Here is a 14,274-nt window from a genome sequence, read left to right as displayed (position 1 = left end):
AGAGTCACTGCACTGATCCACAGTGGTGCCAGTGCACTCTCTGGACTCACTGCACTGCATCCCTACTGGTACCAGTGCACTCTCTGGACTCACTGCACTGCATCCCCACTGGTGCCAGTGCACTCTCTGGAGTCACTGCAATGCATCCCCAGTGGTGCCAGTGCATTCTCTGGAGACACTGCAGTGCATCCCCACTGGTGCCAGTGCACTCTCTGGACTCACTGCACTGCAACCCCACTGGTGCCAGTGCACTCTCTGGACTCACTACACTGCATCCCCACTGGTGCCAGTGCACTCTCAGGACTCACTGCACTGCATCTCCACTGGTGCCAGTGCACTCTCTGGACTCACTGCACTGCATCCCCAGTAGTGCCAGTGCACTTTCTGGAGTCACTGCACCGCATCCCAAGTGGTGCCAGTGACCTCTCTGGACTCACTGCACTGCATCCCCAGTGGTGCCAGTGCACTCTCTGGACTCACTGCACTGCATCCCCAGTGGTGCCAGGGCACTCTCTGGACTCACTGCACTGCATCCCCAGTGGTGCCAGTGAACTCTCTGGACTCACTGCACTGCATCCCCAGTGGTGCCAGTGCACTCTCTGGACTCACTTCACTGCATACCTACTTGCGCCAGTGCACTCTCTGGAGTCACTGCACTGCATCCCCACTGGTGCCAGTACACTCTCTGGACTCACTGCACTGCATCCCCAGTAGTGCCAGTGCACTTTCTGGAGTCACTGCACTGCATCCCTAGTGGTGCCAGTGAACTCTCTGGACTCACTGCACTGCATCCCCACTGGTGCCAGTGCACTCTCTGCACTCACTGCACTGCATCCCCACTGGTGCCAGTGCACTCTCTGGACTCACTGCACTGCATCCCCACTGGTGCCAGTGCACTCTCTAGAGTCACTGCACTGAATCCCCACTGGTGCCAGTTCACTCTCTAGAGTCACTGCACTGATCCGCAGTGGTGCCAGTGCACTCTCTGGACTCACTGCACTGCATCCCCACTGGTACCAGTGCACTCTCTGGACTCACTGCACTGCATCCCCACTGGTGCCAGTGCACTCTCTGGACTCACTGCACTGCATCCCCAGTGGTGCCAGTGCACTCTCTGGACTCACTGCACTGCATCCCCACTTGTGCCAGTGCACTCTCTGCACTCACTGCTCTGCATCCCCACTGGTGCCAGTGCACTTTCTGGAGTCACTGCACTGCATAACCACTGTTGACAGTGCACTCTCTGGACTCACTGCACTGCATCCCCACTGGTGCCAGTGCACTCTCTAGAGTCGCTGCACTGCATCCCCACTGGTGCCAGTGCACTCTCTGGACTCACTGCACTGCATCCCAAGTGGTGCCAGTGAACTCTCTGGACTCACTGCACTGCATCCCCACTGGTGCCAGTGCACTCTCTGGACTCACTGCACTGCATCCCCAGTGGTGCCAGTGAACTCTCTGGACTCACTGCACTGCATCCCCAGTGGTGCCAGTGCACTCTCTGGACTCACTTCACTGCATCCCTACTGGTGCCAGTGCACTCTCTGGAGTCACTGCACTGCATCCCCACTGGTGCCAGTACACTCTCTGTACTCTCTGCACTGCATCCCCAGTAGTGCCAGTGCACTTTCTGGAGTCACTGCACTGCATCCCTAGTGGTGCCAGTGAACTCTCTGGACTCACTGCACTGCATCCCCACTGGTGCCAGTGCACTCTCTGGACTCATTGCACTGCACGCCCACTGGTGCCAGTGCACTCTCGGGACTCACTGCACTGCATCCCCACTGGTGCCAGTGCACTCTCTGCACTCACTGCACTGCATCCCCACGGGTGCCAGTGCACTCTCTGGACTCACTGCACTGCATCCCCACTGGTGCCAGTGCACTCTCTAGAGTCACTGCACTGAATCCCCACTGGTGCCAGTTCACTCTCTAGAGTCACTGCACTGATCCGCAGTGGTGCCAGTGCACTCTCTGGACTCACTGCACTGCATCCCCACTGGTACCAGTGCACTCTCTGGACTCACTGCACTGCATCCACACTGGTGCCAGTGCACTCTCTGGAGTCACTGCAATGCATCCCCAGTGGTGCCAGTGCACTCTCTGGAGACACTGCAGTGCATCCCCACTGGTGCCTGTGCACTCTCTGGACTCACTGCACTGCAACCCCACTGGTGCCAGTGCACTCTCTGGACTCACTACACTGCATCCCCACTGGTGCCAGTGCACTCTCTGGACTCATTGCACTGCATCTCCACTGGTGCCAGTGCACTCTCTGGACTCACTGCACTGCATCCCCAGTAGTGCCAGTGCACTTTCTGGAGTCACTGCACTGCATCTCCAGTAGTGCCAGTGCACTTTCTGGAGTCACTGCACTGCATCCCTAGTGGTGCCAGTGCACTCTCTGGACTCACTGCACTGCATCCCCAGTGGTGCCACGGCACTCTCTGGACTCACTGCACTGCATCCCCACTGGTGCCAGTGCACTCTCTGGAGTCACTGCACTGCATCCCCACTGGTGCCAGTGCACTCTCTGGACTCACTGCAGTGCATCCCCACTGGTGCCAGTGCACTCTCTGGAGTCACTGCACTGCATCCCCACTGGTGCCAGTGCACTGTCTGGACTCACTGCACTGCATCCCCACTGGTGCCAGTGCACTTTCTGGAGTCACTGCACTGCATCCCCACTGGTGCCAGTGAACTCTCTGGACTCACTGCACTGCATGCCCACTGCTGCCAGTGCACTCTCTGGACTCACTGCACTGCATCCCCAGTAGTGCCAGTGAACTCTCTGGACTCACTGCACTGCATCCCCACTGGTGCCAGTGCACTCTCTGCACTCATTGCACTGCACGTCCACTGGTGCCAGTGCACTCTCTGCACTCACTGCACTGCATCCCCACTGGTGCCAGTGCACTCTCTGGACTCACTGCACTGCATCCCCACTGCTGCCAGTGCACTCTCTGGACTCACTGCACTGCATCCCCACTGGTGCCAGTGCACTCTCTAGAGTCACTGCACTGCATCCCCACTGGTGCCAGTTCACTCTCTAGAGTCACTGCACTGATCCGCAGTGGTGCCAGTGCACTCTCTGGACTCACTGCACTGCATCCCCACTGGTACCAGTGCACTCTCTGGACTCACTGCACTGCATCCCCACTGGTGCCAGTGCACTCTCTGGAGTCACTGCAATGCATCCCCAGTGGTGCCAGTGCACTCTCTGGACTCACTGCACTGCATTCCCACTGGTGCCAGTGCACTCTCTGCACTCACTGCACTGCAACCCCACTGGTGCCAGTGCACTCTCTGGACTCACTACACTGCATCCCCACTGGTGCCAGTGCACTCTCTGGACTCACTGCACTGCATCTCCACTGGTGCCAGTGCACTCTCTGGACTCACTGCACTGCATCCCCAGTAGTGCCAGTGCACTTTCTGGAGTCACTGCACTGCATCTCCAGTAGTGCCAGTGCACTTTCTGGAGTCACTGCACTGCATCTAGTGGTGCCAGTGCACTCTCTGGACTCACTGCACTGCATCCCCACTGGTGCCTGTGCACTCTCTGCACTCACTGCACTGCATCACCACTGGTGCCAGTGCACTCTCTGGAGTCACTGCACTGCATCCCCACTGGTGCCAGTGCACTCTCTGGACTCACTGCACTGCATCCCCACTGGTGCCAGTGCACTGTCTGGACTCACTGCAGTGCATCACCACTGGTGCCAGTGCACTCTCTGGAGTCACTGCACTGCATCCCCACTGGTGCCAGTGAACTCTCTGGACTCACTGCACTGCATCCCCAGTGGTGCCAGTGCACTCTCTGGACTCACTGCACTGCATCCCCAGTAGTGCCAGTGAACTCTCTGGACTCACTGCACTGCATCCCCACTGGTGCCAGTGCACTCTCTGGACTCATTGCACTGCACGCCCACTGGTGCCAGTGCACTCTCGGGACTCACTGCACTGCATCCCCACTGGTGCCAGTGCAGTCTCTGCACTCACTGCACTGCATCCCCACTGGTGCCAGTGCACTCTCTGGACTCACTGCACTGCATTCCCACTGGTGCCAGTGCACTCTCTAGAGTCACTGCACTGATCCGCAGTGGTGCCAGTGCACTCTCTGGACTCACTGCACTGCATCCCCACTGGTACCAGTGCACTCTCTGGACTCACTGCACTGCATCCCCACTGGTGCCAGTGCACTCTCTGGAGTCACTGCAATGCATCCCCAGTGGTGCCAGTGCACTCTCTGGAGACACTGCAGTGCATCCCCACTGGTGCCAGTGCACTCTCTGGACTCACTGCACTGCAAACCCACTGGTGCCAGTGCACTCTCTGGACTCACTACACTGCATCCCCACTGGTGCCAGTGCACTCTCTGGACTCACTGCACTGCATCCCCAGTGGTGCCAGTGCACTCTCTGGACTCACTGCACTGCATCCCGACTGGTGCCAGTGCACTCTCTGGACTCACTGCACTGCATCTCCAGTAGTGCCAGTGCACTTTCTGGAGTCACTGCACTGCATCCCTAGTGGTGCCAGTGCACTCTCTGGACTCACTGCACTGCATCCCCAGTGGTGCCATGGCACTCTCTGGACTCACTGCAGTGCATCCCCACTGGTGCCAGTGCACTCTCTGGAGTCACTGCACTGCATCCCTGGTGGTGCCAGTGCACTCTCTGGACTCACTGCACTGCATCCCCAGTGGTGCCAGTGCACTCTCTGGACTCACTGCACTGCATCCCCACTGGTGCCAGTGCACTCTCTGGACTCACTGCACTGCATCCCCAGTAGTGCCAGTGCACTTTCTGGACTCACTGCACTGCATCCCTAGTGGTGCCAGTGCACTCTCTGGAGTCACTGCACTGCATCCCCACTGGTGCCAGTGCTCTCTCTGGACTCACTGCACTGCATCCCCACTGGTGCCAGTGAACTCTCTGGAGTCATTGCACTGCATCCCCACTGGTGCCAGTGCACTCTCTGGACTCATTGCACTGCACGCCCACTGGTGCCAGTGCACTCTCTGGACTCACTGCACTGCATCCCCACTGGTGCCAGTGCACTCTCTGCACTCACTGCACTGCATCCCCACTGGTGCCAGTGCACTCTCTGGACTCACTGCACTGCATCCCCAGTAGTACCACTGCACTCTCTAGACTCACTGCACTGCATCCCCACTGGTGCCAGTTCACTCCCTAGAGTCACTGCACTGATCCACAGTGGTGCCAGTGCACTCTCTGGACTCACTGCACTGCATCCCCACTGGTACCAGTGCACTCTCTGGACTCACTGCACTGCATCCCCACTGGTGCCAGTGCACTCTCTGGAGTCACTGCAATGCATCCCCAGTGGTGCCAGTGCATTCTCTGGAGACACTGCAGTGCATCCCCACTGGTGCCAGTGCACTCTCTGGACTCACTGCACTGCAACCCCACTGGTGCCAGTGCACTCTCTGGACTCACTACACTGCATCCCCACTGGTGCCAGTGCACTCTCAGGACTCACTGCACTGCATCTCCACTGGTGCCAGTGCACTCTCTGGACTCACTGCACTGCATCCCCAGTAGTGCCAGTGCACTTTCTGGAGTCACTGCACCGCATCCCAAGTGGTGCCAGTGACCTCTCTGGACTCACTGCACTGCATCCCCAGTGGTGCCAGTGCACTCTCTGGACTCACTGCACTGCATCCCCAGTGGTGCCAGGGCACTCTCTGGACTCACTGCACTACATCCCCAGTGGTGCCAGTGAACTCTCTGGACTCACTGCACTGCATCCCCAGTGGTGCCAGTGCACTCTCTGGACTCACTTCACTGCATACCTACTTGCGCCAGTGCACTCTCTGGAGTCACTGCACTGCATCCCCACTGGTGCCAGTACACTCTCTGGACTCACTGCACTGCATCCCCAGTAGTGCCAGTGCACTTTCTGGAGTCACTGCACTGCATCCCTAGTGGTGCCAGTGAACTCTCTGGACTCACTGCACTGCATCCCCACTGGTGCCAGTGCACTCTCTGCACTCACTGCACTGCATCCCCACTGGTGCCAGTGCACTCTCTGGACTCACTGCACTGCATCCCCACTGGTGCCAGTGCACTCTCTAGAGTCACTGCACTGAATCCCCACTGGTGCCAGTTCACTCTCTAGAGTCACTACACTGATCCGCAGTGGTGCCAGTGCACTCTCTGGACTCACTGCACTGCATCCCCACTGGTACCAGTGCACTCTCTGGACTCACTGCACTGCATCCCCACTGGTGCCAGTGCACTCTCTGGACTCACTGCACTGCATCCCCAGTGGTGCCAGTGCACTCTCTGGACTCACTGCACTGCATCCCCACTTGTGCCAGTGCACTCTCTGCACTCACTGCTCTGCATCCCCACTGGTGCCAGTGCACTTTCTGGAGTCACTGCACTGCATAACCACTGTTGACAGTGCACTCTCTGGACTCACTGCACTGCATCCCCACTGGTGCCAGTGCACTCTCTAGAGTCGCTGCACTGCATCCCCACTGGTGCCAGTGCACTCTCTGGACTCACTGCACTGCATCCCAAGTGGTGCCAGTGAACTCTCTGGACTCACTGCACTGCATCCCCACTGGTGCCAGTGCACTCTCTGGACTCACTGCACTGCATCCCCAGTGGTGCCAGTGAACTCTCTGGACTCACTGCACTGCATCCCCAGTGGTGCCAGTGCACTCTCTGGACTCACTTCACTGCATCCCTACTGGTGCCAGTGCACTCTCTGGAGTCACTGCACTGCATCCCCACTGGTGCCAGTACACTCTCTGTACTCTCTGCACTGCATCCCCAGTAGTGCCAGTGCACTTTCTGGAGTCACTGCACTGCATCCCTAGTGGTGCCAGTGAACTCTCTGGACTCACTGCACTGAATCCCCGGTGGTGCCAGTGCACTCTCTGGACTCACTGCACTGCATCCCCACTGCTGCCTGTGCACTCTCTGCACTCACTTCACTGCATCCCCACTGGTGCCAGTGCACTCTCTGGACTCACTGCACTGCATCCCCACTGGTGCCAGTGCACTCTCTAGAGTCACTGCACTGAATCCCCACTGGTGCCAGTTCACTCGCTAGAGTCACTGCACTGATCCGCAGTGGTGCCAGTGCACTCTCTGGACTCACTGCACTGCATCCCCACTGGTACCAGCGCACTCTCTGGACTCACTGCACTGCATCCCCACTGGTGCCAGTGCAGTCTAAGGACTCACTGCACTACATCCCCACTGGTGCCAGTGCACTCTCTGGACTCACTGCACTACATCCCCACTGGTGCCAATGCACTCTCTGGACTCACTGCAGTGCATCCCCACTGGTGCCAGTGCACTCTCTGGACTCACTGCTTTGCATCCCCACTGGTGCCAGTGCACTCTCTGGACTCACTGCACTGCATGCCCACTGCTGCCAGTGCACTCTCTGGAGTCACTGCACTGCATCCCCACTGGTGCCAGTGAACTCTCTGGACTCACTGCACTGCATCCCCACTGGTGCCAGTGCACTCTCTGCACTCACTGCTCTGCAACCCCACTGGTGCCAGTGCACTCTCTGGACTCACTGCACTGCATCCCCACTGGTGCCAGTGCACTCGCTGGAGTCACTGCACTGCATCCCCACTGGAGCCAGTGGACTCTCTGGAGTCACTGCACTGCATCCCCACTGGTGCCAATGCACTCTCTGGACTCACTGCACTGCATCCCCAGTGGTGCCAGTGCACTCTCTGGAGACACTGCAGTGCATCCCCACTGGTTCCTGTGCACTCTCTCAACTCACTGCACTGCATTCCCACTGGTGCCAGTGCACTCTCTGGACTCACTGCTTTGCATCCCCACTGGCGCCATTGCACTCTCTGGACTCACTGCACTGCATCCCCACTGGTGCCAGTGCACTCTCTGCACTCACTGCACTGCATCCCCAGTGGTGCCAGTGCACTCTCTGGACTCACTGCACTGCAACCCCACTGGTGCCAGTGCACTCTCTGGACTCACTACACTGCATCCCCAGTGGTGCCAGTGCACTCTCTGGACTCACTGCACTGCATCCCCACTGGTGCCAGTGCATTCTCTGGACTCAGTGCACTGCATCCCCACTGGTGCCAGTGCACTCTCTGGACTCACTGCACTGCATCCCCACTGGTGCCAGTGCACTCTCTGGACTCACTGCACTGCATCCCCAGTGGTGCCAGTGCACTCTCTGGAGTCACTGCACTGCATCCCCAGTGGTGCCAGTACACTCTCTGGACTCACTGCACTGCATCCCCAGTGGTGCCAGTGCACTCTCTGGACTCACTGCACTGCATCCCCAGTGGTGCCAGTGCACTCTCTGGACTCACTGCACTGCATCCCCACTGCTGCCAGTGCACTCTCTGGAGTCACTGCACTGCATCCCCAGTGGTGCCAGTGCACTCTCTGGACTCACTGCACTGCATCCCCACTGCTGCGAGTGCACTCTCTGGAGTCACTGCACTACATCCCCACTGGTGCCAGTGCACTCTCTGGACTCACTGCACTGCATCCCCACTGGTGCCAGTGCACTCTCCGGAGTCACTGCACTGCATCCCCACTGGTGCCAGTGAACTCTCTGGACTCACTGCACTGCATCCCCAGTGGTGCCAGTGCACTCTCTGGACTCACTGCACTGCATCCCCACTGGTGCCAGTGCACTCTCTAGAGTCACTGCACTCCAACCCCACTGGTGCCAGTGCACTCTCTAGAGTCACTGCACTGATCCGCAGTGGTGCCAGTGCACTCTCTGGACTCACTGCACTGCATCCCCACTGGTCCCAGTGCACTCTCTGGACTCACTGCACTGCATCCCCAGTGGTGCCAGTGCACTCTCTGGACTCACTGCACTGCATCCCCACTGGTGCCAGTGCACTCTCTGCACTCACTGCACTGCATCCCCACTGGTGCCAGTGAACTCTCTGGACTCACTGCACTGCATCCCCACTGGTGCCAATGCACTCTCTGGACTCACTGCACTGCATCCCCACTGGTGCCAGTGCACTATAAGAACTCACTGCACTGCATGCCCACTGGTGCCAGTGCACTCTCTGGAGTCACTGCAGTGCATCCCCACTGGTGCTAGTGCACTCTCTGGAGTCACTGCACTGCATCCCCACTGGTGCCAGTGCACTCTCTGCACTAACTGCACTGCAACCCCAGTGGTGCCAGTGCACTCTCTGGACTCACTACACTGCATCCCCACTGGTGCCAGTGCACTCTCTGGACTCACTGCACTGCATCTCCACTGGTGCCAGTGCACTCTCTGGACTCACTGCACTGCATCCCCAGTAGTGCCAGTGCACTTTCTGGAGTCACTGCACCGCATCCCAAGTGGTGCCAGTGACCTCTCTGGACTCACTGCACTGCATCCCCAGTGGTGCCAGTGCACTCTCTGGACTCACTGCACTGCATCCCCAGTGGTGCCAGGGCACTCTCCGGACTCACTGCAGTGCATTCGCAGTGGTGCCAGTGCACTCTCTGGACTCACTGCACTGCATCCCCACTGGTGCCAGTGCACTCTCTGGACTCACTGCACTGCATCCCCACTGGTGCCAGTGCACTCTCTGGAGTCACTGCACTGCATCCCCACTGGTGCCAGTGCACTCTATGGACTCACTGCACTGCATCCCCACTGGTGCCAGTGCAGTCTAAGGACTCACTGCACTGCATCCCCACTGGTGCCAGTGAACTCTCTGGACTCACTGCACTGCATCCCCACTGGTGCCAGTGCACTCTCTCGACTCACTGCACTGAATCCCCACTGGTGCCAGTGCACTCTCTGGACTCACTGCACTGCATCCCCAGTAGTGCCAGTGCACTTTCTGGAGTCACTGCACTGCATCCCTAGTGGTGCCAGTGAACTCTCTGGACTCACTGCACTGAATCCCCGGTGGTGCCAGTGCACTCTCTGGACTCACTGCACTGCATCCCCACTGGTGCCAGTGCACTCTCTGGAGTCACTGCAGTGCATCCCCAGTGGTGCCAGTGCACTCTCTGGACTCACTGCACTGCATCCCCACTGGTGCCAGTGCACTCTCTGGACTCACTGCACTGCATCCCCAGTGGTGCCAGTGCACTCTCTGGACTCACTGCACTGCATCCCCACTTGTGCCAGTGCACTCTCTGCACTCACTGCTCTGCATCCCCACTGGTGCCAGTGCACTTTCTGGAGTCACTGCACTGCATAACCACTGTTGACAGTGCACTCTCTGGACTCACTGCACTGCATCCCCACTGGTGCCAGTGCACTCTCTAGAGTCGCTGCACTGCATCCCCACTGGTGCCAGTGCACTCTCTGGACTCACTGCACTGCATCCCAAGTGGTGCCAGTGAACTCTCTGGACTCACTGCACTGCATCCCCACTGGTGCCAGTGCACTCTCTGGACTCACTGCACTGCATCCCCAGTGGTGCCAGTGAACTCTCTGGACTCACTGCACTGCATCCCCAGTGGTGCCAGTGCACTCTCTGGACTCACTTCACTGCATCCCTACTGGTGCCAGTGCACTCTCTGGAGTCACTGCACTGCATCCCCACTGGTGCCAGTACACTCTCTGTACTCTCTGCACTGCATCCCCAGTAGTGCCAGTGCACTTTCTGGAGTCACTGCACTGCATCCCTAGTGGTGCCAGTGAACTCTCTGGACTCACTGCACTGAATCCCCGGTGGTGCCAGTGCACTCTCTGGACTCACTGCACTGCATCCCCACTGGTGCCTGTGCACTCTCTGCACTCACTTCACTGCATCCCCACTGGTGCCAGTGCACTCTCTGGACTCACTGCACTGCATCCCCACTGGTGCCAGTGCACTCTCTAGAGTCACTGCACTGAATCCCCACTGGTGCCAGTTCACTCGCTAGAGTCACTGCACTGATCCGCAGTGGTGCCAGTGCACTCTCTGGACTCACTGCACTGCATCCCCACTGGTACCAGCGCACTCTCTGGACTCACTGCACTGCATCCCCACTGGTGCCAGTGCAGTCTAAGGACTCACTGCACTACATCCCCACTGGTGCCAGTGCACTCTCTGGACTCACTGCACTACATCCCCACTGGTGCCAATGCACTCTCTGGACTCACTGCAGTGCATCCCCACTGGTGCCAGTGCACTCTCTGGACTCACTGCTTTGCATCCCCACTGGTGCCAGTGCACTCTCTGGACTCACTGCACTGCATGCCCACTGCTGCCAGTGCACTCTCTGGAGTCACTGCACTGCATCCCCACTGGTGCCAGTGAACTCTCTGGACTCACTGCACTGCATCCCCACTGGTGCCAGTGCACTCTCTGCACTCACTGCTCTGCAACCCCACTGGTGCCAGTGCACTCTCTGGACTCACTGCACTGCATCCCCACTGGTGCCAGTGCACTCGCTGGAGTCACTGCACTGCATCCCCACTGGAGCCAGTGGACTCTCTGGAGTCACTGCACTGCATCCCCACTGGTGCCAATGCACTCTCTGGACTCACTGCACTGCATCCCCAGTGGTGCCAGTGCACTCTCTGGAGACACTGCAGTGCATCCCCACTGGTTCCTGTGCACTCTCTCAACTCACTGCACTGCATTCCCACTGGTGCCAGTGCACTCTCTGGACTCACTGCTTTGCATCCCCACTGGCGCCATTGCACTCTCTGGACTCACTGCACTGCATCCCCACTGGTGCCAGTGCACTCTCTGCACTCACTGCACTGCATCCCCAGTGGTGCCAGTGCACTCTCTGGACTCACTGCACTGCAACCCCACTGGTGCCAGTGCACTCTCTGGACTCACTACACTGCATCCCCAGTGGTGCCAGTGCACTCTCTGGACTCACTGCACTGCATCCCCACTGGTGCCAGTGCATTCTCTGGACTCAGTGCACTGCATCCCCACTGGTGCCAGTGCACTCTCTGGACTCACTGCACTGCATCCCCACTGGTGCCAGTGCACTCTCTGGACTCACTGCACTGCATCCCCAGTGGTGCCAGTGCACTCTCTGGAGTCACTGCACTGCATCCCCAGTGGTGCCAGTACACTCTCTGGACTCACTGCACTGCATCCCCAGTGGTGCCAGTGCACTCTCTGGACTCACTGCACTGCATCCCCAGTGGTGCCAGTGCACTCTCTGGACTCACTGCACTGCATCCCCAGTGGTACCAGTGCACTCTGTGGACTCACTGCAGTGCATCCCCAGTGGTGCCAGTGCACTCTCTGGACTCACTGCACTGCATCCCCACTGCTGCGAGTGCACTCTCTGGAGTCACTGCACTACATCCCCACTGGTGCCAGTGCACTCTCTGGACTCACTGCACTGCATCCCCACTGGTGCCAGTGCACTCTCCGGAGTCACTGCACTGCATCCCCACTGGTGCCAGTGAACTCTCTGGACTCACTGCACTGCATCCCCAGTGGTGCCAGTGCACTCTCTGGACTCACTGCACTGCATCCCCACTGGTGCCAGTGCACTCTCTAGAGTCACTGCACTCCAACCCCACTGGTGCCAGTGCACTCTCTAGAGTCACTGCACTGATCCGCAGTGGTGCCAGTGCACTCTCTGGACTCACTGCACTGCATCCCCACTGGTCCCAGTGCACTCTCTGGACTCACTGCACTGCATCCCCAGTGGTGCCAGTGCACTCTCTGGACTCACTGCACTGCATCCCCACTGGTGCCAGTGCACTCTCTGCACTCACTGCACTGCATCCCCACTGGTGCCAGTGAACTCTCTGGACTCACTGCACTGCATCCCCACTGGTGCCAATGCACTCTCTGGACTCACTGCACTGCATCCCCACTGGTGCCAGTGCACTATAAGAACTCACTGCACTGCATGCCCACTGGTGCCAGTGCACTCTCTGGAGTCACTGCAGTGCATCCCCACTGGTGCTAGTGCACTCTCTGGAGTCACTGCACTGCATCCCCACTGGTGCCAGTGCACTCTCTGCACTCACTGCACTGCAACCCCAGTGGTGCCAGTGCACTCTCTGGACTCACTACACTGCATCCCCACTGGTGCCAGTGCACTCTCTGGACTCACTGCACTGCATCTCCACTGGTGCCAGTGCACTCTCTGGACTCACTGCACTGCATCCCCAGTAGTGCCAGTGCACTTTCTGGAGTCACTGCACCGCATCCCAAGTGGTGCCAGTGACCTCTCTGGACTCACTGCACTGCATCCCCAGTGGTGCCAGTGCACTCTCTGGACTCACTGCACTGCATCCCCAGTGGTGCCAGGGCACTCTCCGGACTCACTGCAGTGCATTCGCAGTGGTGCCAGTGCACTCTCTGGACTCACTGCACTGCATCCCCACTGGTGCCAGTGCACTCTCTGGACTCACTGCACTGCATCCCCACTGGTGCCAGTGCACTCTCTGGAGTCACTGCACTGCATCCCCACTGGTGCCAGTGCACTCTATGGACTCACTGCACTGCATCCCCACTGGTGCCAGTGCAGTCTAAGGACTCACTGCACTGCATCCCCACTGGTGCCAGTGAACTCTCTGGACTCACTGCACTGCATCCCCACTGGTGCCAGTGCACTCTCTCGACTCACTGCACTGAATCCCCACTGGTGCCAGTGCACTCTCTGGACTCACTGCACTGCATCCCCAGTAGTGCCAGTGCACTTTCTGGAGTCACTGCACTGCATCCCTAGTGGTGCCAGTGAACTCTCTGGACTCACTGCACTGAATCCCCGGTGGTGCCAGTGCACTCTCTGGACTCACTGCACTGCATCCCCACTGGTGCCAGTGCACTCTCTGGAGTCACTGCAGTGCATCCCCAGTGGTGCCAGTGCACTCTCTGGACTCACTGCACTGCATCCCCACTGGTGCCAGTGCACTCTAAGGACTCACTACACTGCACTGCATCCCCACTGGTGCCAGTGAACTCTCTGGACTCACTGCACTGCATCCCCACTGGTGCCAGTGCACTCTCTGGACTCACTGCACTGCATCCCCACTGGTGCCAGTGCACTCTCTGGACTCACTGCACTGCATCCCCAGTAGTGCCAGTGCACTCTCTGGACTCACTGCACTGCATCCCCAGTGGTGCCAGTGCACTCTCTGGACTCACTGCACTGCATCCCCAGTGGTGCCAGTGCACTCTCTGGACTCACTGCACTGCATCCCCACTGCTGCCAGTGCACTCTCTGGAGTCACTGCACTGCATCCCCACTGGTGCCAATGCACTCTCTGGACTCACTGCACTGCATCCCCACTGGTGCCAGTGCACTCTAAGGACTCACTGCACTGCACTGCATCCCCAGTGGTGCCAGTGAACTCTCTG

This window comes from Anser brachyrhynchus (assembly GCF_964034855.1).
Source record: "Anser brachyrhynchus genome assembly, contig: SCAFFOLD_69, whole genome shotgun sequence".
Lineage (NCBI taxonomy): Eukaryota > Metazoa > Chordata > Aves > Anseriformes > Anatidae > Anser > Anser brachyrhynchus.
Note: the sequence above shows the minus strand (reverse complement) of the source record.